The 21,092-nt window shown below is 42.5% G+C and overlaps 1 protein-coding gene across 2 annotated transcripts in view; it reads right to left on the reverse strand.

The window, feature by feature from the left end:
* SGMS2 (sphingomyelin synthase 2) overlaps positions 1-6,137 on the reverse strand; it is an 86,835-nt gene extending 80,698 nt beyond the window's left edge. The window contains exon 1 of one of the 2 annotated variants that reach the window (XM_030313302.1): positions 5,590-6,137. The gene's annotated coding sequence lies outside the window, so the exon portion shown is untranslated. Of the gene's footprint in view, positions 1-5,153; positions 5,200-5,589 lie in introns of those variants that run through there. The other variant, XM_030313301.1, reaches the window with a different exon arrangement.
* Positions 6,138-21,092: the final 14,955 nt, after the last annotated feature.

Genomic DNA, 21,092 nt, shown 5'->3' on the forward strand with positions numbered 1-21,092 from the left:
ATTTCCATCTTGGTCTCTGCAGTTGTCTCTCCATCTCCAGGGCTACCCCTCTCTTCAGCTCCTTCCCAGTTGAGGAACAGCTTTTCAAGAGTTTAATTCGTATCACGTATTTTGCATTTCTAATCATCTTAAAAAGAGGCAAGGGCACCTGGGTGGCTCAGTCGGTTATGCACCGGACTCTTGATCTCAGCTCAGGTCATGATCTCACAGTTTGTGCGTTTGAGCCCTGCATCAGGCTCTGCGCTGATGGCACAGAAAGCATCCTGTCTCTCCTCTCTGCCCCTCACCTGCTTGTGCATTCTCTATCTCAAAATAAATAAACTTTAAAAAAATTTTAAGGAGGTAATTAAATTCCAGGGGTAGACACTTCTCCCCCAATTTTCCATAAATATGATGCCTCCAGTTCCACAGTTTCAATTGGAGAGCAATTTATCTTTGTTCAGATACTCACTGCACACTTTCTTGGTGAAACAAGTACAGCCAAATAAACTTAAGAGTCAAGGATGCCCTAAGGTGGGTACTTCAGCTCCTTCCCAATTCTGCCCAAGGCTAACCCTGACATCTGGGCATCTTTCTTTCCACAGATGAAATGCATCACTATAAATGAACCTCAGCACAGACAGTACCAGGCAAAGAAGTGACATTCACCTGAAGGGGTCCTTCCAGAATCTTTCACCTGATTTGACTTTTAGTACCTGGCTTTCTTTTCGGACACTTTGGCTTTGAATTTGTTACCTCCTCTTTAACAATTTTAATATGTTGTTTTATTCTTTTTTAACAGTACAACACTCAATCCACTTAATGCTTCTTTTTAAAAAAATCTAAGAATGTGCCAAATTTGGTTTGAAAGTTTTAAGTGCCATGATTAAACTACGAAACAAAATTGTAAAGCTGAATCTTAAATTGTCAGCAAATCATCAAGTTAGGGTTTGGTAGCAGGGAAAACTAACCAGCAAATAACAGATTACCCTATTTATATTCTCATCCTAGAAAAGTCATGGATAGAAATTAGAACTGATCTGAGTCTCTGTATGAAAAGGCTAAATTGGGGGCGCCTAGGTGGCTCAGTCGGTTAAGCATCCGACTTCGGCTCAGGTCATGATCTCACGGTCCGTGGGTTCGAGCCCCGCGTCGGGCTCTGTGCTGACAGCTCAGAGCCTGGAGCCTGCTTCAGATTCTGTGTCTCCCTCTCTCTCTGACCCTCCCCCGTTCATGCTCTGTCTCTCTCTGTCTCAAAAATAAATAAAAAATAAAACATTAAAAAAAAAAGAAAAGGCTAAATTGAACACTATGCATAATCTAACATCCTTTATTAAAACCATAAGAACAGAGTAACTAGCATTGGAAATGCAAATGTAAACCCATAGCAAAATTTAAATGCTGACTCCAGGTAGCAAAGAGGGTATGACAGAATAATAAAACATGAGAATGCATAAATGAAGAAATGCTTTATACCTATAATGAAAATTAACTAGTGGAAATTTATTGCCCTTTCATTAAATCAACCCAAAAATGTGTTACCAATGATATGCTTTTCAAGAGATCAAACAACAAACACATAAGGTTTTTTAAAAGGTGACCTATTTAAAAGTGATGGTGCTTAGTCTAAAGCTAGTGTAGTGATAAATCTGCTAAAATGCAATGACTGAAAGTTTTAACTTGGCCATCTTACTGGGAATGAAGGAGGCAAATTGTAGAAGCAGAATTTCTTCCAGAGAGCTACCAGGCAAAATTAGCACTGCTCCATTCTGCTATATTTCCCCACAAAACTTTAGCTTTACAGCGAACAACAAAATACAAGCCCAAATAGCTCTTTAAGAAAGCCTGTGTGTTCTGTTTTCATCAGATAAATCCCTTGCGTAATGAGCTACTGACCTATTGTGCAGCTCCACAGAGAATGTTGATCCTATTGCTGAAATCTTATGAGAAACACTAAAGGAACACAGAAACTAAAACTCTTAAATTTTAAAGAGAGAGGAGAAAGTTTTCTAATTCTGAATATCATTTAAAAAAAGGCAACTAAATTGAACATTATAATTCACTTTTTAAAATGCAAAATGACTAAAGTGATCATGGATTATATACTCATAGACATAGCTAGAAGGATACTTAATGCAGAGTTGCTTAAAATAGTAAAAACTGGAAGCAAACTAACTGTCCAAAAATAGGCGATTGGTTCAGCTGGGATGCAGCCATATAATAGAAAATTATAAAAGCTGCTGTAAGAGTATTTTAGTGATAAAGACGTCCATATTTGAATGAAAAAAGCAAGTCAGAAAATAAGGTATAGGGAACAAACTCAGTTTTGTAGAGAATGACTTTCTAGCAGTGCAACTTCAGGAAAGTTATTTTCTCTCTTTAAATCAGTGTTCTCAATACACATTAGCTCTTTGTGTTATATGTTCACAGGGTTAAAAAAATTTGAAGATATAGTATTAAGTGATTTTTTGAGTGATGGCTGGTTTGTTTATCTGTACTTTTAAACTTACATAAGTAATATACTTATCGTATGGGGGAAATTTAAATAAATTGGAATATTCTCACACAGAAATCATCCTCTTAAAAACCTACCATAGAGCTTTGCTCACAGTAAATAAGCCTTGGTTGAGTTGAATTTACCCTTCAGATTTCATTTAAACCAGTTTGCTCTGGGGTTCATTTAAAATTACTTAATTTAACAGCCAAACTTGCCTATAATATTTTTATTGGACAAAGGAAGGCATACTTGCATTGTTCAGCCTCTTACGAATTTATGAGCCCCATTTCAGGACTCATTAGAAAGCCACTGGATCTTGCTATTACCAGTGGGAGGCAGCCTATGGGAGCCTAGTCACTTTCTGTTTCCTCCCCATTCCCCACTGTCTCCTCTTTTTTGGCTCCTTCTTTCCCCCTCTATTTTCAAAGCCAAGGGACGCTCTGTACTGGACTGTAAGCTTCAAGGACAGTTACAAAACCTCCTTCGTGTTAGCATCACCAGTACCTAGCACAGTGACTGGATCTGTTCACTAAATGTTCATCAACTGAATGAAGTGAATAAATGTCTGACAGTTCAGGTTAGAGGCTTCAATTCCCCCATAAGATAGCCAGATAAAGGTAGGTAGGCTACTCTAGTCTGAAACTGTCTAGTAATTGTCAACCCCCCTCCCCCCAAAACAAAACTCCCTTCAAAGTGTCACTTCTTTAAAAAAGAAAAAGTCCAGGGGCACCTGGGTGGCTCAGTTGGTTAAGCCATGGACTCCTGATTTCCACTTGGGTCATGATCTCACGGTTCGGTTCGCGAGTTCCAGCCCCACATTGGACTGTGCACTGACAGTGTGGAGCCTGCTTAGGATTCTCTCTCTCCCTGCCCCTCCCCATCTCATGCTATCTTTCTCTCTCTCTCAAAATAAACAAACAAAAAAATAAGAAAAAGTTCTCATTTGTATTCTATTGTCTATTTTAATAGATGTAAGATTATTTTTATTTTCCCCTATATATTGTTTAAAGTATCTGGAAAATCCCAGTTTAAGTAACTTGCTCAAATAGGGAGAGTCAGGTTACCACCCAGATAGCCTCAGGTCTCCTGGATTCCAAAGCCCAAGACCATTCTACATCATGTGGCATGAAAAATTCCCTCTGACCTTTGACCCTAAAAGCCTTTTTAGATATGGTTAAGAACAAACGTTTTCAATATCACCCAAGCAAATACTTCCTATCCCTCCAAATACTTCCTAGGGCTTTATAAAATCCCAGAAGAGAAACGGAGACCAGGAGGCAGCAGCCCAAAGGTGTCCAGTGTTTCCCTCCAGGTTTATAAGTCAACCAGCTTTACTTAAAAATGAAAACTAAAGAAACCAAATTAAATATTAACTCGCAAAACAACACTTCAACCAGAAGACTACCCTGAAGTAAGGCTAGCAGCAAACTAAGGAAAGGACCATGAGAATTTTGCACTGCTTATTTGGGGGTGGGGGGGAGTTAAGGATAAAGTTAGAGTTTTCCACACGTCCAGTCTTCCTCCAAATTCTAGGTTTGTCAGTTTCAGCCGTTGCTCTGGCTCTGTTTAAACAGTGAACAAGCAATTCCCCTGAAATGGGGTGGCAACCAAAACCTGTCAGGTATCCGCAATGAAAGGTTTAGCTTCCTGAAGATCTGAGGAACTTGCCAAAGGATTTCCCACGCTAGACCACAGCCCACCAAGTTTACTGAGCAGGAAATTCTGTGGCAATTCACTGGTTATCACCCAATCCAGCACTCAAACACACTATTATTTATACATAAAGTCACAATTTGTTGGGGTCTGAGTTGTGCCATACATTATGACAGGTCTTTCTTGCTTTAACCCTCATTATTCTCATCTGTAGTTATAGTCCCATTTTACTGCTTCAGAGTGTTTAATGTGACTGGGAACCCACCGTTAGTAGAGGAGACTACGAGCGACACCAACGATCTGAAAAGTTCAAATTCAAAATCCACACCCAACCTGGGGTCACTAAACGGTTGAACGTCTTCAAAATTTAGCATAAACGTCAAAACGTTTTGAGGTCATATTAGAGCAAGCAAGATGAAACAGAAGAATAGCCAAGACTGATGAACAGAAAGAAAAGACTGCAGAACATTTGAGTTGTTTCAAGGGGTCGCCGCGGGTTATTGACGACGATCCGTATCTCGGAAAGGTAGACGCGTCCACTCCCACCCATCTGCGCTGAGAAACCTACCCTCCCTTTCCTTAAGCCAAGTAACTCGGGAATGCCAACCGTTGAAAGGCTTCAGGGAGGGCAGCCCAGGGCTGGACTGTTACTGGCCACACGTCGTCAGTAAGTGGCTCTCAGAAAAGAACAAGACAGTCCCTCCTCCACCTCCTGAACTTCAGTCCTGCCCTCCGGAGTGGCTCTGGACAATGCACGGTTTAATCTGTGTCCTTTCAACGCCAGGACCGAGTTACCCGAAATGGTTGCAAATGAATGAGACGAATGCTCAGAGCTGGGAGACTCGGCCACACACGCACCCCCTAGCAGGCAAAACCTGGAGAAGGATGCCCTGGGGCGGGGCGCGCGGGGGCCGAATTAGAGCCACGTCCGCGTTCGCCATCCACCTTCCCCCTCCCCGCGCCGCGTCCGTCGCGCGGCTTCTCAGCCCCGTCTCCTCCCCCGGCCCCTCCGGGCGCTCCTCACCCGCTCTCAGCCTGGGGCTCCCGACGCTCCCGGCCGAAGGCGGCGGCTCCCGGGCGGGATCGGCCAGGGGACGGAGCCCGCTGCCGCAGCCACCCCCGGACCGAAGCCGCTACAAAGTTTGCTCGGGGTCTCTCGCCGTGCGCGCCGCGGCCCCGCCGAGGAAGCCGCTCTCCGGTTCCCTCCCGCGGCCGCCGCCCCCGAGGCCGCTCCCGGCGGCGCTGCAGCACGGGGCCGGGCTCGGCGGCCGAGGACGGCTCCGTGCGCGCCGAGGGCGGGGTCTCCCCGCCCGCTCGGCCCGCGGCGCGGCGCGGCGCGGCGCTCCGTGTTTACCGCGGCCCGGCGGCCCGCTCTCCCCGCCCGCCGCCCTGCGCGCTCCTGACATCATTCATTCTCTCACACCCTCGCCCGCCCACTCCATTTCCAAACAGTGACTCACCCGCGGCCCGGTGGTGGCAGCGGCCGTTCCCGCTGCTGTGGCTCTCCAGGCGCAGAGCGGAGCTCGAAAAACCGGTGCGACTTCTTAAGAAGAAAACCCCAGCCGACCCTCCCCTCTCTCAACCATTAAAGGTGCTGGGAAGGAGGGGCTTGGCAGGCACGGCCGATTGGCTCCGGGCGGAAAGCCTGAGGGCCCGGAGCAGACCTCCCTGAGCGGTGACAGAGATCAATCTGGGAAAGTTCTTTGGGTGCCGCTCCCAGCAACTTTTAAGGATGGGGCGGGGAAGGGATTCCCCCACCCCGTGCCTCGCCTTCTTCAGGAACTGCTTCCTGACGTGGGTGTGAGTGGGCTTGGGGACGTCAGCGGTTATTCGAAGAGTTGGTGCCCGGGCCTAGGTCGAAGAAGTGGGTTTCCAAACCTCGCAAGGTTGCCTGGCTGTGTCAGTAATAGGTCCGCTCGGTGGCCAACTCTAGGTGTGAGCTGGAAGGGTGCTCCAAGTTAATGAGGCTAATAATACTTTCCCCTCGGTGACTAACTGCCGTGTCATCTGTCCTGTTAATTGATTTGCTTCTCTTTAAGGACAAGAGACCGTAACCAAAATAAACATTGAGAGAGTAGTTCTTTGCTCAAGTGAGCGCTGCGCTCTTCCGCAGCTTTTGGAGCACAAGGCGGCCCAGTGGTTTCCTTGATGAGCTCAGCAGATATGTTTTTAGAAGGGGTGTTGCCTTCTTAAAAATGGTCAAGGCTCTACGTTTCTTGGAGTTGCTATTCATACACCTGCTGGGCAGTTTTCAAAGTAAACAATGGCAGTCTCAGAGTCTAAATAGGATGAATTAGAATTGGCCAAATCTTCATTGAATTTAAATGACAAATATTTTATGTTCATTTCTACTTCTGGACAGGGTAATTATGTTTAGAATTTGCATTGCCTTATGGGTGATTACATATAATCAACAAAAATAATCCAGAGGCATCTCTAGGTGCCTATTGCAGAAACCATGTAGGGAAACAATCATTTATCTATGATAATTAAAAACTACTATAACAATAACAACAGCAACAACAACAACAAACACACAGGGCTGTTCCAAAACACACAACTGTAAGATTCCACTACAGAAGCTTCCCCCAAATGAACTTGCTCCTGAAATTAACCAAAGTTTCAGCATCGTTGTTGTGAAAAATGCACTCACTTAAAGCTGCAGAAAGGCAAGAACCCAGAAGAGCACACCAACAATTGAAGTTAATTTTCCTTGGGTTTATTTTTCCTTTTCAGGAGGAATTCATTTTCAATTTTACAAAGCCTAGGCATTTTGCCCAGAAGACAATAGCAAATAGATTGGTTTGCTAGGATGCAGTCAAAGTAAATGGAAATTCAAACCAACAGTTTTTGTGGAGAATCACAGACAGACCTTATCAGAAGTTTGGGTGTCCTGGGACTAGATTCAAATGTGTAGCCACAGGCAAGTTTGGGTGAATATCCCACTGATTCCCTACTTTATAAAGTTCAAATATCTGGACGTTATGGAGATATGTGCAAATAAGGTTTTCTACAGATCTCAAAAAATGATGTTGTGGACTTTTGGGCCTATGCACAAAGATAAACTCAAAATATTCATAACAAAGCCTGCCATCCCGTCTGTCTTACTACATGATGTAAATCCCGCAGCTCCATCAGGGGAGGATCACTTTCTTTACGGAGGGCTGTTTGTTTTGTTTTTTTATGTTTATTTATTTTTGAGAGAGAGAGGGATAGAGAGCGCACGCCTCTGCAAGTGGGGGAGGGGCAGCGAGAGAGGGAGACACAGAATCCCAAGTAGGTTCCAGGCTCTGAGCTGTCAGCACAGAGCCCAAAGTAGGGTTCAACTCACCAACCGCCAGATCATAAACCTGAGCTGAAGTCAGACACTTAACCCACCAAGACACCCAGGTGCTCCCAGAAAGCTGTTTAATGGATAGTTCTGGATTTGTGGTTATTACTGTGCCTCAGTTTAAATATTGTAAAATAAATAATTAGGCCATATTATTATTCACTTAAATATCCTCCAGTGAACATAATAGTATAATTGTGATTGAGTTGCATGAAGTTTTTACATTTTATTCATTGTTAACATATGGGAAAACAAATTATTCATCTTAATTTCTGTGTTTTGAAAAATAGTGACTTGTCCTCACAGAAAGAGGTGCTTTTTTTTTTTTTTAACTTTTTGTTCTTACAATGTATCAAAGTTGACTAAGTCCTTGGTTAGTCACATTACAAAAATTATAGTGCTGAATGCTCTAAGGGAAAGGAACGGTTGACCAGTGTTCTTGTCAATTTTTTCTAAACTAGTGCATACTTCAAATAACATTTTATAGATCTCTCTTTGTTATGATAAAACATACTGATTAAGTTAGGGAAACATTTGCAGTACTTATCTCCTCTTATACTAACTCTTACTCTGGACATATCTAACATTGACTCAACCAACAATGTTTATTAAGTTCATACTTTGTGCCCACATTGTTTATCTCAGAATCACCATGTGCATCTTCTAAACATAGGTGTCAGTAATGGGAAAGTTTCTTTAAAAAATTTTGCGTTAGAATGTTTATTACAGTATTATTTATTATTTTCCCAGGATCCCGTGTAGTGCCTGGCATGTAATAGTCAATGAGTGAAATAAACAAATGAATAAGCCTTAAGGAACAAACCAATAGTGAAGTGACTCTATGTTATGGGATATTATGTAGGCAACAAAAGAATAAAGTAGTCCCATAGGCTCTGACTTCAGAAAACTGTCCTTGTTAGTGACAGGTATAAGCAGTGAAAAATATAAGCAGAGGGAAAATACACCACACACACACACACATACACACACACACCCCATTTTTGTGAAACAAACACCACTCCCATGAAAAATTTCAGAACCAAACTATATTACCTCTCAATAGTGAGATATAGAAAGGCAGAGTGTGAAGGAGAAACTTGTATTTTTGGACTATTGTTCAACACAAGCAGTATTAGAACTTAGAAGACAGTAATGTAAGTCCACGGCATAGGAAGTTTACAGTCTAGTTGGAGAGACAATGACACCCAGAACAACTAGAGATTAAGGCTGTTCACCTTTCGGATTTGGAATTTCAAATATTCACTTTGTGCCAGGCCCATCCAAAGGCCAAATATTTACCATTTATTGAGTACTTACTATATGCCAGGGACTATGCAAATCGCTTTAGCTGTATTATCTCATTTAATCCTCTTTCTGTGAGGACAAGTCACTATTTTTCAAAACGTGGAAATTAAGATGAATAATTTGCTTTGTCATATGTTAACAATGAATAAAATGTAAATACTTCAAGAATCTGAGGTTAGGTACTCATAATGCCTTCCTCTGCATTTGAGGGAATCAAAGATAAGAGAGATTATCATTTTCCTGAGATCACACCCAAGTAAGTGGCATCACTAGGGCATAAAGCATTAATTTTTGGCTTCAAAGTACACACTTTTTGACACCTATTCCATAAATTTCACCTACACAGATATAACTCTTCTCATTTAACAATACTTTTTTTTTAAAGAATTTTTTAAAAGTTTATTTATTTATTTAGAGAGTAAGCATGAGTGGGGGAGGGGCAGAGAGAGAGAGAGAGAGAGAGAGAGAGAGAGAGAGAGAAAGAGAATCCCAAGCAGGCTCCGCACTGTCAGCACAGAGCCCCACCGAACAGCGAGATCGTGACGTCAGCTGAAACCAAGGGTCCATAGCTCAACTGACTGAGCCGCTCAGGTGTCCCACTTTTTTTTTTTAATGTCTATTTATTTTGAGAGAGAGAAAGCATGCGCATGTGCACACAAGCAGGGGGAGGGGACACAGGGAGGGAGAGAAAGAATCCCTATCAGGCTCCAAGCCATCAGTGCAGAGCCTGACACGGGGCTGGAACTCAGAACCATGAGATCATGACCTGAGCTGAAATCAAAAGTCAGACACTTAACTGACTGAGCCACCTAAGTGCCCCAATACTTACATTTTTTTTAGTTTTAAACACATGTTTATTTTAAACTTAAAAAAAAAATTGTAACATTATCATATTCTAAAGCAATTGAAAAGTGAAAAACATAAGCACTGTAAACATTTTGGTGTCTAATTTCCTTTCCTTAAATTTCTATTGTTAAGATAATTTCAACAACATCATACAGAGAATTCTTATTCTGATTTTTAAAAATTTAGCACTATATCTGTATCCTTTTCTCACAATTATCGTATTAGTGGCTCTATGGTATGCCAAAAAATCGTATATGCTTCCGCATGTATGTGTTATTGAACTTAGTCTCAATCTGGTAGTCTGTTAATTTGGGGGGTTAGTATAATATTTTTTCATTTTTCTATCAATGAAAACTCTTAGACTACCTTGTTTATATTAGTACTACTATACTATGTGTGCAAATGTTCTACATTAAATAGAAGTGTTTTGAGTCTTCAGAAAAATGAAAGGTACTATGTGCCACACTTAATATCATTGTCCATCTGCCTCTGGCCTAGAGGAAGACGGGGAGGGTGTAGGAGGGCAGCTCCCAGCTTTGCAGCAGCCCAGGTGCAGAATGGCCATGGTCTGCGATGGTAGATGGGATTGCAGGAAGTACAGTGGATTTGAAGTAGAATGAACAGAATTTGCAGATTGATGCGCTATGGAGATGGAACCAAAAATGACTCCAACTCATTTTTGTTTGCTTAAGCACTTGGGTAGATGGTGGTGCCCTTTACCAAGACAAGGGATGCCAAGATAGGAACAGGTTTGTGAAGGCAGAGAATGATTTTTAAAAAAGGAGTTTGAAGGAGTGCCTGGGTGACTTGTCGGTTAAGCATCCGACTTTGGCTTAGGTCATGATCTTACAGTTTGTGAGTCTGAGCCCCACATCGAGCTCTGTGCTGACAGCTTGGAGACTGGAGCCTGCTTTGGATTCTGTGTCTTCCTCTCTCTCTTCCCTTCCCCTGTTCATGCTGTGTCTCTCAAAAATAAATATTTAAAAAATTTTTTTTTAAAAAAGGAGTTTGAGATGTGGGTGGTATAAATGGAGATGTCAAGTGGGCACCTGATGATGTTAGTCTGGAACTCAGAAAAGAGGTATGATCTGGAGACAAATTTTAGAATAGTCAGCATGTAGATCCTAAGGGGAAAAAAAAATGAGATGGCCTGGAAATAGTATCCAGAGTAAAAAGAGAAGAGTCCAAGAGAGGGCCCAAAATTAGAGGGTTGGTAAAGGAGAACCCTGCAAATGGGTGAAAATACATAACTAGGAAGAAAAGTAGGACAGTGCAATGTTAAGGAAACTGAGAGTGTAATGTTAAGGAAACTAATGTTAAGGAAACTCTACATTAAATGCTCCTGAGAAAGCACATAAAATAAAGACCAAAAAAGTCCACGGATTTGGTGACACGGGGTTGTTGCCTTAACCGGGGTGGGCAATGGGGGGATGATTATGCCAAGATGGAGTGGAATCTGAATGAGTGGGAGTGAGGAAGAGCTGGGGTTGGCAGGGGGCTGACTGGTGTAGAAGCTTACTTGGCTTCCTGGAGTGCTAGTCTATAGGGGTTCCAAAGCATTACAAAATAACTTTATAAAATACAACTTGGGTTTGGTAGGAAATGAGAAGTGACTGCTAATGGATATAAGTTTTATTTCTGGGGTGATGAAAACGTTCTAAAATTTATCTACAACTGATTGAATGCTGATGGGAAGCCATCAGTAAAGGAGACGAGGAGAGAGACAATGGGGAAGATAATCAGTAGTCAAGGTTCAGGAGAAGTCAGGAGAAGATAGTACCCACCACACAGAAGGAAGGAATGGCCTAACAGGCAAGAAGGAACAGCTCCTCTAATATAAGAGGGGAAAGGGAAAAAAGAAGCATGGGAATCATGTTTGTAGATTGCTTATAGGAAGTTGAAATCATTGCTTTCTATTCTTCCATTTCTTTAGGAGTTCAGAGGTGGGTATTAGTTTTTAGTTGCTGCTGTAACAAATCAGACACTTACGAGTTTGAAACAACACAAAATATTAGCTCACAGTTCTGCAGGTCAGAAGCCCTCCAAACTCTCTGCTGAGTTTCCCAGCTCCCGGTTTTCTGGGGCTGAAATCAAGGTGTTGGCAGGATAGGCTCTTATCAGTAGGCTCTGGGAAGCTTCCAAACTCATTCAGGCCCTTGGCAGAATGTAGGTCCCTTTGGTTGCAGAACCAAGCCCTCTGTTGCCCTGCAGGCTGTCAGCTGGGGGGCTACCCTTGGCAGCCAGAGGCATCTGCTCCAGAGTTAACGATGGAGTGCCGAACCCTTCCCACACTTACAATTGTTCTGACTTCTGCCACGTGTCTTTGCCTCAGCTGGAGAAAGGTCTCCATTTTTAAAGGACTCATGACTAAATTGGGCCCACTGGATAATTCAAGATATTCTTTCTATGGTAAAGCCCGCAATCTTGATGACATCTGCAAAGTCCCTTTTGCCATGTAATGTAACATATTCACAGGTTCCAGAAATTAGGGTGGGGACAATTTGGGGGCCCATTCTGCTGACCTTAAGGTGACATAGTCAACTAAGAATAAGGAAGTGGAAGAGGTGGGTGGTTTTAGAAAGAATGAAAACAGTCTGAAGTCACCACACTGCAGAGTAGGAATGTGAACTGACTAGAAAAATATAAATTTGGCAGATGCTACTGAAGACTCAAGTCAGGCCGCAGTGGTACCAAGAATGTCCTTTTCCAGCAGTGTTCAGACACCAGGGCATGGGCACCAAGAATGGGGGTGGTGGATGGGATAGACAGGCAAGGAGGGGGGGAGTCTAGGATAGTGTCAGTGGAGCAGTGGACTAGGGAATAAAAGAAGGTCAGGGGGAGAAGCAAAAACACTCAGAACTATTTCTGCCTTTATAGCCACTACGAGGGGGCTGATGCGGAAGGGACAAGAAAAAGGACTAGTGGCCTAGAGATCCTGGAGACATGGCAGAAATGTGAACCAGGGGTAAGAGACAGAAAAAGTCGGAAGCACAAGAGATTGGGTGGTGAGACTTATGAACTACTTATCTGAGTAGTTTGGGCAATGGCAGGGCCTGAAACGTGGCTGTGAGTGGGTGGCTGAGGTGGAGGGAGGGAGAAGAGAAAGAGTACAGGGCACTAGAAGAGCAATTCTCATGGCTGCCGAAGTTACCCGGAACGATGGCCAGACTAGGAGTAGAAGACTGTAAATCAGCTGCCAAACAATTAATAAGTGGGAATGAAGAGAGGAAGAGGATAGCAGAAAAGATGTGAACGCTTCAAACAAGCAGGGCACTTTACGAAAGCCTGGCATAATCTCAGTCCAGACATATATCTAGAAATCAAAGAGACACAGCCTTCACCTTTCAACTCCAAGGGATGTAGAGTGTGAGAAGATAATCAGATATCCTTGATAGGCTTCAAGGAAAGCATGTCCCTAGATTTCACGTAAGGCCAAAAGATATGGGGGAGATTCAGAGACATGATTGAGCAGATAAGAGAATTTGTGATCATAAAGTAGGTATTTCAGAGGATATAGGAGAAGGGTTTAGGGAGCCTTGGGTTAGAGTCAGAGACATCGGGGAAATAAGTCACAGAGTATTATAGAAATAAGTATATGGAAATATGTATGGAGATGGAATAGGCAGGTGTTGGGGGAGATTTTCTCCCTAAACCCACTGCCTACATTTTCTGAAGCTGACAGCTTGACCCTTTCCCAAAGCCAAGGTAGTAAAAGGTATTCTTGTGTAATATAACTCAAGGCTGAAATGGAGACATACTTATTTAGCGTAATAGAGTTCTGGAGATATGTCAAGAGGAGATTAATCTTAGTGCAAATGGTCTCATTTTATATTGGCTATTCCATTCCGAGGCCAAACTACTATAAGGACCCCTGCTCCTCTCCTTTTCCTCCTTCAGGATCCAAAATCCACGAATTGGCCCCTAATCACCTGCACTTAGATAGACTTCACAGTGAGTGACAAATCATGACAATGTTTTGGAAATAGGCAGGAGAAACTGGATTTGAAAATACTGAGCAGCTCTTCTTGGGAAGAGAGAGAGAGAGAGATCCGGTAGGGGTGGAGTTGGGGGGGGGGCACACTTTACTGATCAACATAGGAAGCCATGGAGTCAACTAGGATAGGGCACGGCTGTGGATGGAGCAGGAGTGGATTGGGCTAAAGAGAACAGTACCAAATATCCATCACTTGGAAGAATCTGGTCGTTTGAAATATAGTACTTGAACTAAAAGTAAGAGCTGATCTAACCTCTGGGGTCTGCTTGACTGGCTAATGTTGAGATTGCTTTTTTTTTTATTGTATGACACTCACTTCACTTCCACCATAAGGGGATAATTGTTGGGACAACATGAGAAAAGAAATGGCAGAAATAGTTCCGAGAGTCTCCTGGAAGGTAGTGGGAAAAAGTTCCTTAGAAAATTCAGCAGGAGCAACAACAACAAAAAAAGATGACAATGAGTTGATTCCCAGATAGATGAGCCTGGAGCAGCATTGCCCAAACTTGCCAGTTTTGTAACAATCGTCATCGTGTGAAGCCCACCCATGACTTAATGAATCTTCAGGGGAGGGATTCCAGACACCATTTTAAGTCAGTGTCTGAGATGATTTGAATATTGAGAAAAAATTGGAAAATTCCACCTCAAGGTAATGATTCTCTACCTTTTTTCCCTTTATTGTTGAGCAAACTGCACTCTTATTAAAGAAGCACTAGCCATAATTTTCAACCTGGGATCATGCCATCTCAGAAGGGCCTATCGGAATCACAAGACTGTCTGGGGTTGGGTGAGAGGGGGGAGGGAAGGGAGGATGGAGGGCACTTCAACTTTAACCAGCTTCCTCAGGGAGACTGGAGGCTCCTTTTCAAGAGGGAGGGTCATCCCCCACCATTCTACTCCCAAACTCCTTCCCTGTGTGAGTCACTCATCCAGACTAGTCTAGGGGAAGAGAATTTACTAACAAGCTTAATAGTTATATTCTAATGTTTAGAGTGTTCTGTGACTATGATTCTTGTGAGTCAGTCTCTAGTGGGCCAGTCACCTTGATGTTCTAGCAAAGTTGAATTTTAAGCCAATCAAACTAAAGACCAGACTTCACAGACAGGTACCCACAGCAGGGAAGTCACTCCTTATAGGACACATGTCCTTATTGGACAGCCTGATAGCCTCTCAGGCCACACTCACTTTCTCCATTCACTGCCTCTTCAATTGTTCCCCCTGCTTCCCTTCCAATTGGAATGTGTGCACACATCCTCCCTCCATACTGTTTATTAGGGCACTACATGTGATTATATCACCTTACCCCACTCTGCCCTTCTTAAAAGGAATGGGACTTGAATCGCAAGTTTTAACAGACTTTTTCCCCCTAATTTAAAATGTGAAGGAGGACGATATTGCTGTAGGACATGCTAACTTTATGCAGATCTGACTTTTCAGCTATTAGTTCAAACTGAGATGTCTAATGCAAAAGGTACAAAGTCCACCTGGTTATCCAAGCCCTTTCTAGAATGAAGGGAGGTAATAATTGCATCCTGTGCTTTCTATATGAAAGTATCCAGTCAATGACCTTTAGTACGTAATAAATACTATATCAATCATGTTTTCAGTTACAAGTTACATGTTACTTCCTAGTGACTAAATATAGTCAGGGATAAAGAGACACGGAAGATAGATGAAAATCTTTGACTTCTCAGCTTTTTCAATTCTTCCAGTCATAAGTGTATTTTTAGGCAGTGGCCACTAAAAACTATATCATATATACAATTTATAATTTTGACATGAAATAACACCTGCTTTTATACTAATGTCATTGAAAAGAATCCAGAATACTTTCATATAACATTAACTCATGTATTATATCTTTACAACATCCTCTTAAATTAAATTTTGATGGCTCCTTAGTCTGTATTCAGTATTGAATATGCATGCTCCAAGATTCAGAAGAAAGTAACTGACTCTAATAATTTTTAAAAACATTTCTCATTTTCCTTTGTGTTTTTAAAATCCATTGTTTTCTGTTTATTTATTTTTTTTAAGTAAGCCCCACACCCAGTGTGATCTGCAGCTTGAACTCACGATCCTGAGATCAAGACCTGAGCCGAGATCAAGAGTTAGATGCTGGGGCACCTCGGTGGCTCAGTATGTTAAGTGTCCAACTTCAGCTCAGGTCATGATCGCCCATTTTGGTTTGTGGGTTTGAGCCCCACATTGGGCTCTGTGCTGACAGCTCAGAGCCTGGGGCCTGCTTTGGATTCTGGTCTTCTTCTCTTTCTGCCTCCTCCCCAGCTTGCTCTCTCTCTTTCTCTCTCTCAAAAATGAATAAATGTTAAAAAAAAAAAAAAGAGGTGGATGCTTAACTGACTGAGTCACCCAGACACCCCTACACTTAATTTCTTAACATTATATCATCCACTGCTACCCCCACCCTGGCATTCTTCATTCTCTCCTGCCCTTGCCCTTTCTTAGCTAGTTCCCATAAATTAATCTTGTCCTTGTTTTAACCATCTATTCCTTGGTCTGGTTTCATTCATTCTATTTACTTTTCCTTTGATTAAATCTGAAGAAAAAGATTATCTTATTTATTATATATATCCTAGGTTTCTCCACTTAGCAACCTGTCACTACTCATTTGTTTAGTTGTACTTTTCACCTGTTTTGAGTCCATCTATCCCATAAACATTTATCAAGTACCTACTATGTGCTGGGTTTTATAGGGAGACAAAGGTATAGCATATATCCCTGGTTTCAAAATGTTCTCAATACAGTTGGGAAAACAAAATGAACACATTAGAATTACATTTGTCAGAATGTGATCATATTTCACCTAGAAGTAACTTAAAATTAATGCATTTATTTCACATTTGTTTTCAAAAGTTCTCACTCCAACTCATGGGCCCCATGACAACCTGCTTAGAACCCACTTTAATTGTGTCTACCAGTGTTAACCAACCACTTCTGGCTTCTGGCTTCCCACTGCCCCTTCATCTGTAGGATAACAGCCTTTGAAACATGCTAGGTGATTTAAGTTGGATATAATTGCATTAACAGAAAAAGTTAAGAGGAAAATACAGAATAATAATTGTAATTATATTCACTAAAATGCCGCACCATAGGCAAATGGCTATACATGTACCCATATAGCCAGGGTCTTGGCAGGAAAAAGTTGGCACACCCAAAGAGATTAACTAAAAAGAGTTTAATGAAGGGACTATTTATAAAGGATGTAGTCAGAGAGGCTGGTACAAAGATAAAACAAGAAATGATGAAGCACTCAGGCACACTGGGAAGTCATTACCACCTCTGGGCCTGAAAAGGAAGGGAGGGAAAGATGTTTCCATTGCCAATAAGAGCTAACACTGTGAAAACGGGCTGCCAGACAGAAGCTGTGGCTGCAGGTGGAGGAATGTAGCCATTCAGAGTGGAGAGAGTGAGATGAACAGTGACCCTGACCTCTCTCCTCCTGCCCCCACATTTCCTGCTGGTGACTGACCTGGAGCTGAAGGGTGAGGAAGCCCAGATGATACAGTCAGTGAAGTTCAGGGTCCAGGGCTACAGAACAGGGCTGAGAAGGGTGAGAATGGATCTGGAAGGGCAAATGGAGAATAACCACAGCATAGCTCCCTACAGAGTTTTGGGACCTATGACAGATGGGTTTATGATGAGGTATATATATTTTTTAATGTTCTGTTTTTGAGACGGAGAGCACAAGTGGGCGAGGGACAGAGAGGGGGGAGGGGAACAGAGGATCCCAAGTGGGCTCTGTGCTGACAATAGTGAGCCCGATGCAGGGCTCGAACTCATGAACTGTGGGAATGAGATCATGACCTGAGTCGAAGTCAGGCACCCAACTGACTGAGCCACCCAGGCACCCTTATGACAAGATATTTTTAAAGGCAGTGAACTCCAGCATCCTCAGCCCAGTTGGGAATAGGCGTAATAGGGCATATTATAAAGACCAATGACCTCAGAGTTTAGCCTAACCAATCACCCTCCCAAACTCCTCCCCTACACCAACTACTGTATGTTTTAAACGTGGCCAAGTTGTTCACATTACATTCCTTGTCGCTTTTGTGGGAAAATGCTCTTGGGTCATGCTAAACCTTATCTTTATAGTAACTAGGAGAAAAAGAAGCCACCATGAAGGTAAGGTAAGCAGTTATGCAGGTATGCTCCTGGATAATTCCAAATTAAACCACACATACAACAAAAATCATCCTAAGGTTTGTGATTCAAAGACTCCCTAAATGGCCTCTCCTCAGAAATATGCAAATAATCCATTCTTAGGATCTTAAATAATTAGAATTAATTTGTGGAAGCATTCTAGGGGTAGGGTGATACACAAAATGATTCTTAAGTGTCACAATTTACCAATTGTTTAGTCTATGAAGACTCGGGCTCTTTTCCTGTAGCAAATGACCTTTTGTGGGCCACATAATCTGACCATGGATTCCCAGGCATTGTCTGTTGATAGCAGAGTTCTCTGAAACAACTGGGCTTTAATCAAGGAGACAGTGAAAGGAAAGTAGCCTGCTCTTCTCATCTCCACCTACTTCCTGGCCTCCATTCCACATTTTCTTGACCAAACTGTGGTCATTTTAAATAAAGAATCGTCATGATCAATAATCTCTGTTACAGAACGGATGAGGACAGGGGAACAAACATTGCATTTGTCAGTGAGGTCACTGATGTCCTTTGCCAGAGCAGTTTCAGTGAAGCAGAGTTTCCCATGTGGTAAGACAAGGGAGGCTGCTGAGCCATGAGCGATTGCAGGTGAGCTAAGCCCCTTAAGTTTCTAACATGGCCAGGAGAGGGGCTGAAGCGACCTTGATGGGGGTCCTTAGAATGTCAAGTAAATACAGTAATTTCCTCTGGTTGCCACGGCATGGGAAAGTGTGGAAAGCACAGCTGTAAGGTCATAGCAATGGAAGTCAAATTGCAATTGAGGGGGAGTAAGCAGAGAAATGGAGGTGGAGGCTGCAAGTACAGAGAATTCTTTCAAGATATAGGTCAGTGAAAGAACAGGGAGGGAATAGACTGATTCTAAGCAGGTTCAATAGGTAAATACTTGAGTACATTTGTGGAGAACAGAGAAGGATCTGGCCATGGAGAAAAATTAAAGATACAAAGGAGAGGAAAGCTATAATGTTAAGGTGGAAAGGAGGAGTGCTGAAGGACTTTACTACTTATACTATTTTCTTTGTTAAATAAGAGGTTGAGTTAATGGCTGAAAGTGAGAGAGGCAGGATGTTGATATAGGGTTTTAAGAGAGAGAGAGAAAGATTTGAGATATCTGCTTTCAGAAATGAGAAAGGAAGCTGGCAAAAGATAAGTAAAAATTTGCCAATGTTGAGAGCCAAGCTGAGGATGGAGCTCATAAATATATAATGAAGCTAATCAGCAGAATTATATCTTTAACACAGCTGTGCCAGGATGCCCGGGTGCTTGAGTAGAGACAGTTGGATGGTTTCATCTGGGACCAGGACCTGGGAGACTAGTTTAGTAGAAGGGTAAACTGGTGAGAGTACTAAAGCAGTAAGAAGAGGAGGGATAGAATTTGAACTCATTTGAAGATGAGCTCTGCCTTACTTTCTTGGTCATTGCTGTATCTCTGGTCTCTGGAGCGGTGGTCCCTAATCTTATCTGTGGATTAGAATCACCAGGAGAGCTCTAGAAACTCCTGATGCCTAGGGGCTCAGTGGGTTAGGCGTCAGACCTCAGCTTGCGTCTTGTTCTCGCAGTTCGTGGGATCCAGCCCCAGGTCCAGTTCTGCTCTGAAAGCACAGAGCCTGCTTCGGATTTTCTTTCTGCCTCTCCCTGCCCATGCACTCTCTCTCTAAATAAATAAACATTAAATTAAAAAAAAAAAGAAAGAAAAGAGATTCCTGAACCACTTAAATTGGAATCTCTGGGTGGGCCCCAGGCACAGTATTGTTTAAAGGTCTCCTAATGATTTCAGTGTACAGCCAAGGATGAAAACAATTGGTCTAAAACAATGTCAAACATAAAGTAAAAACTTGATAAATTTAGTTCAGTGAACGAAGCAATGGAATTCAGATTAGAGAGGCCCTAAAGCTAGGAAGGGCTGAGACTAGGAAAAGGGATAAAGACTGAAGTCTCCATGAACTTGAAATGCAGGTTTGAGGCCACGGCTCTCAGAGAGAGGGATTATAAGTTTATTATTTTGGAGTGGACACAGCTGCAAGAGATATGATTGAACACAGTTCAAGCCAAGGGGACTTTGTGCATACTACGGAGTGATGCTTGCTATTCAGCAGAAGTTAAAGACCTAAAATTAGGGTATTGGAAGATTTGTGGAGTGAAATGTCAAAACTGCACAGGGGATTGCCAGAGAGGAGGGGAGGAAGACTTGCTGTTCACAGCAGTCAGGTTGGACATCGATCTCAACTGAACTGGTTCGGAGATGGACTTCCTCCTGTTGGTTTCATGATCCCAAAATTCATGTTTTCAGCAAATTCGTCATGCCTTCTGAATCCGAGATCACCTTTGCTTCCCTGGGACTGCGTCTATACCTTACACTAAGACAAACATACTAAAGACTTATTGGGAATTAGTTCATTTGTTTTCCTGCTTCTAAGTGAGTATCACAAGAAGGCATTAAAGGCTGGCTATGCAGAGCAGCAAAAAGTGGGAAATGCTGTCTAAATTCACATCCTTTACCTACAATTTTGCTTGAGGCTATTCTCATCAGGGCTTCTGTTGAACAAAGATGACAACAGAAACAAAAGCAAACCATAAAACTCCCCCCTCCTCAAATCCCATAATGGCTTAGGAGAAAAATATTGAGGCCAATAACCTTTAAAATGTCATGTCTTCTTATTTGAATAGGGTATTTATTGCTTACTTATCTTATCGCAACCCATGACTTCAATATCGGATTATGCCCAGTCACATTGAACTCTCATGGTGAACTAAACGATTGGGGTGGGGTGGGTTCCCAGGAAAGAGCTAGATACACCCTCCCCCTTGCCCAATACCCAAGTCATTTTCAAGGAACTATTTTTAAGTGGTTGGACAAAGTATGGTCAGGTGGTGAAGAAGTTGGTAACTCATTATTTTATTTTATGAAGTACTTGCACTACTCCTCCCAGTGAGGTGAACATTAACTTTCTAGATGGAAAACTGCAGTTCTAATCATCTCTACAGCACTTCTGTCATGTGACCTATCTGGGGGCAGCTCCAGATGGCAGCGTGCAAAACAAATGGTGTGAGCCTCAAGCAGTATTTGATTAAGAATTGTTCTTTTTGGGGCGCCTGGGTGGCTCAGCCGGTTAAGCATCTGACTTCAGCTGGGTCATGATCTCTCGGTCTGTGGGTTAGGCCTGCATCAGGGTCTGTGCTGACGGCTCAGAGCCTGGAGCCTGCTTCAGATTCTCTGTCTCCCTCTCTCTCTGCCCCTCCCCTGCTCACACTCTGTCTTTCCCTCTTTCAAATAAATATTTTTTAAAAACGTTAAAAAAAAAAAAAAG

This window comes from Lynx canadensis, chromosome B1, assembly GCF_007474595.2.
Source record: "Lynx canadensis isolate LIC74 chromosome B1, mLynCan4.pri.v2, whole genome shotgun sequence".
Lineage (NCBI taxonomy): Eukaryota > Metazoa > Chordata > Mammalia > Carnivora > Felidae > Lynx > Lynx canadensis.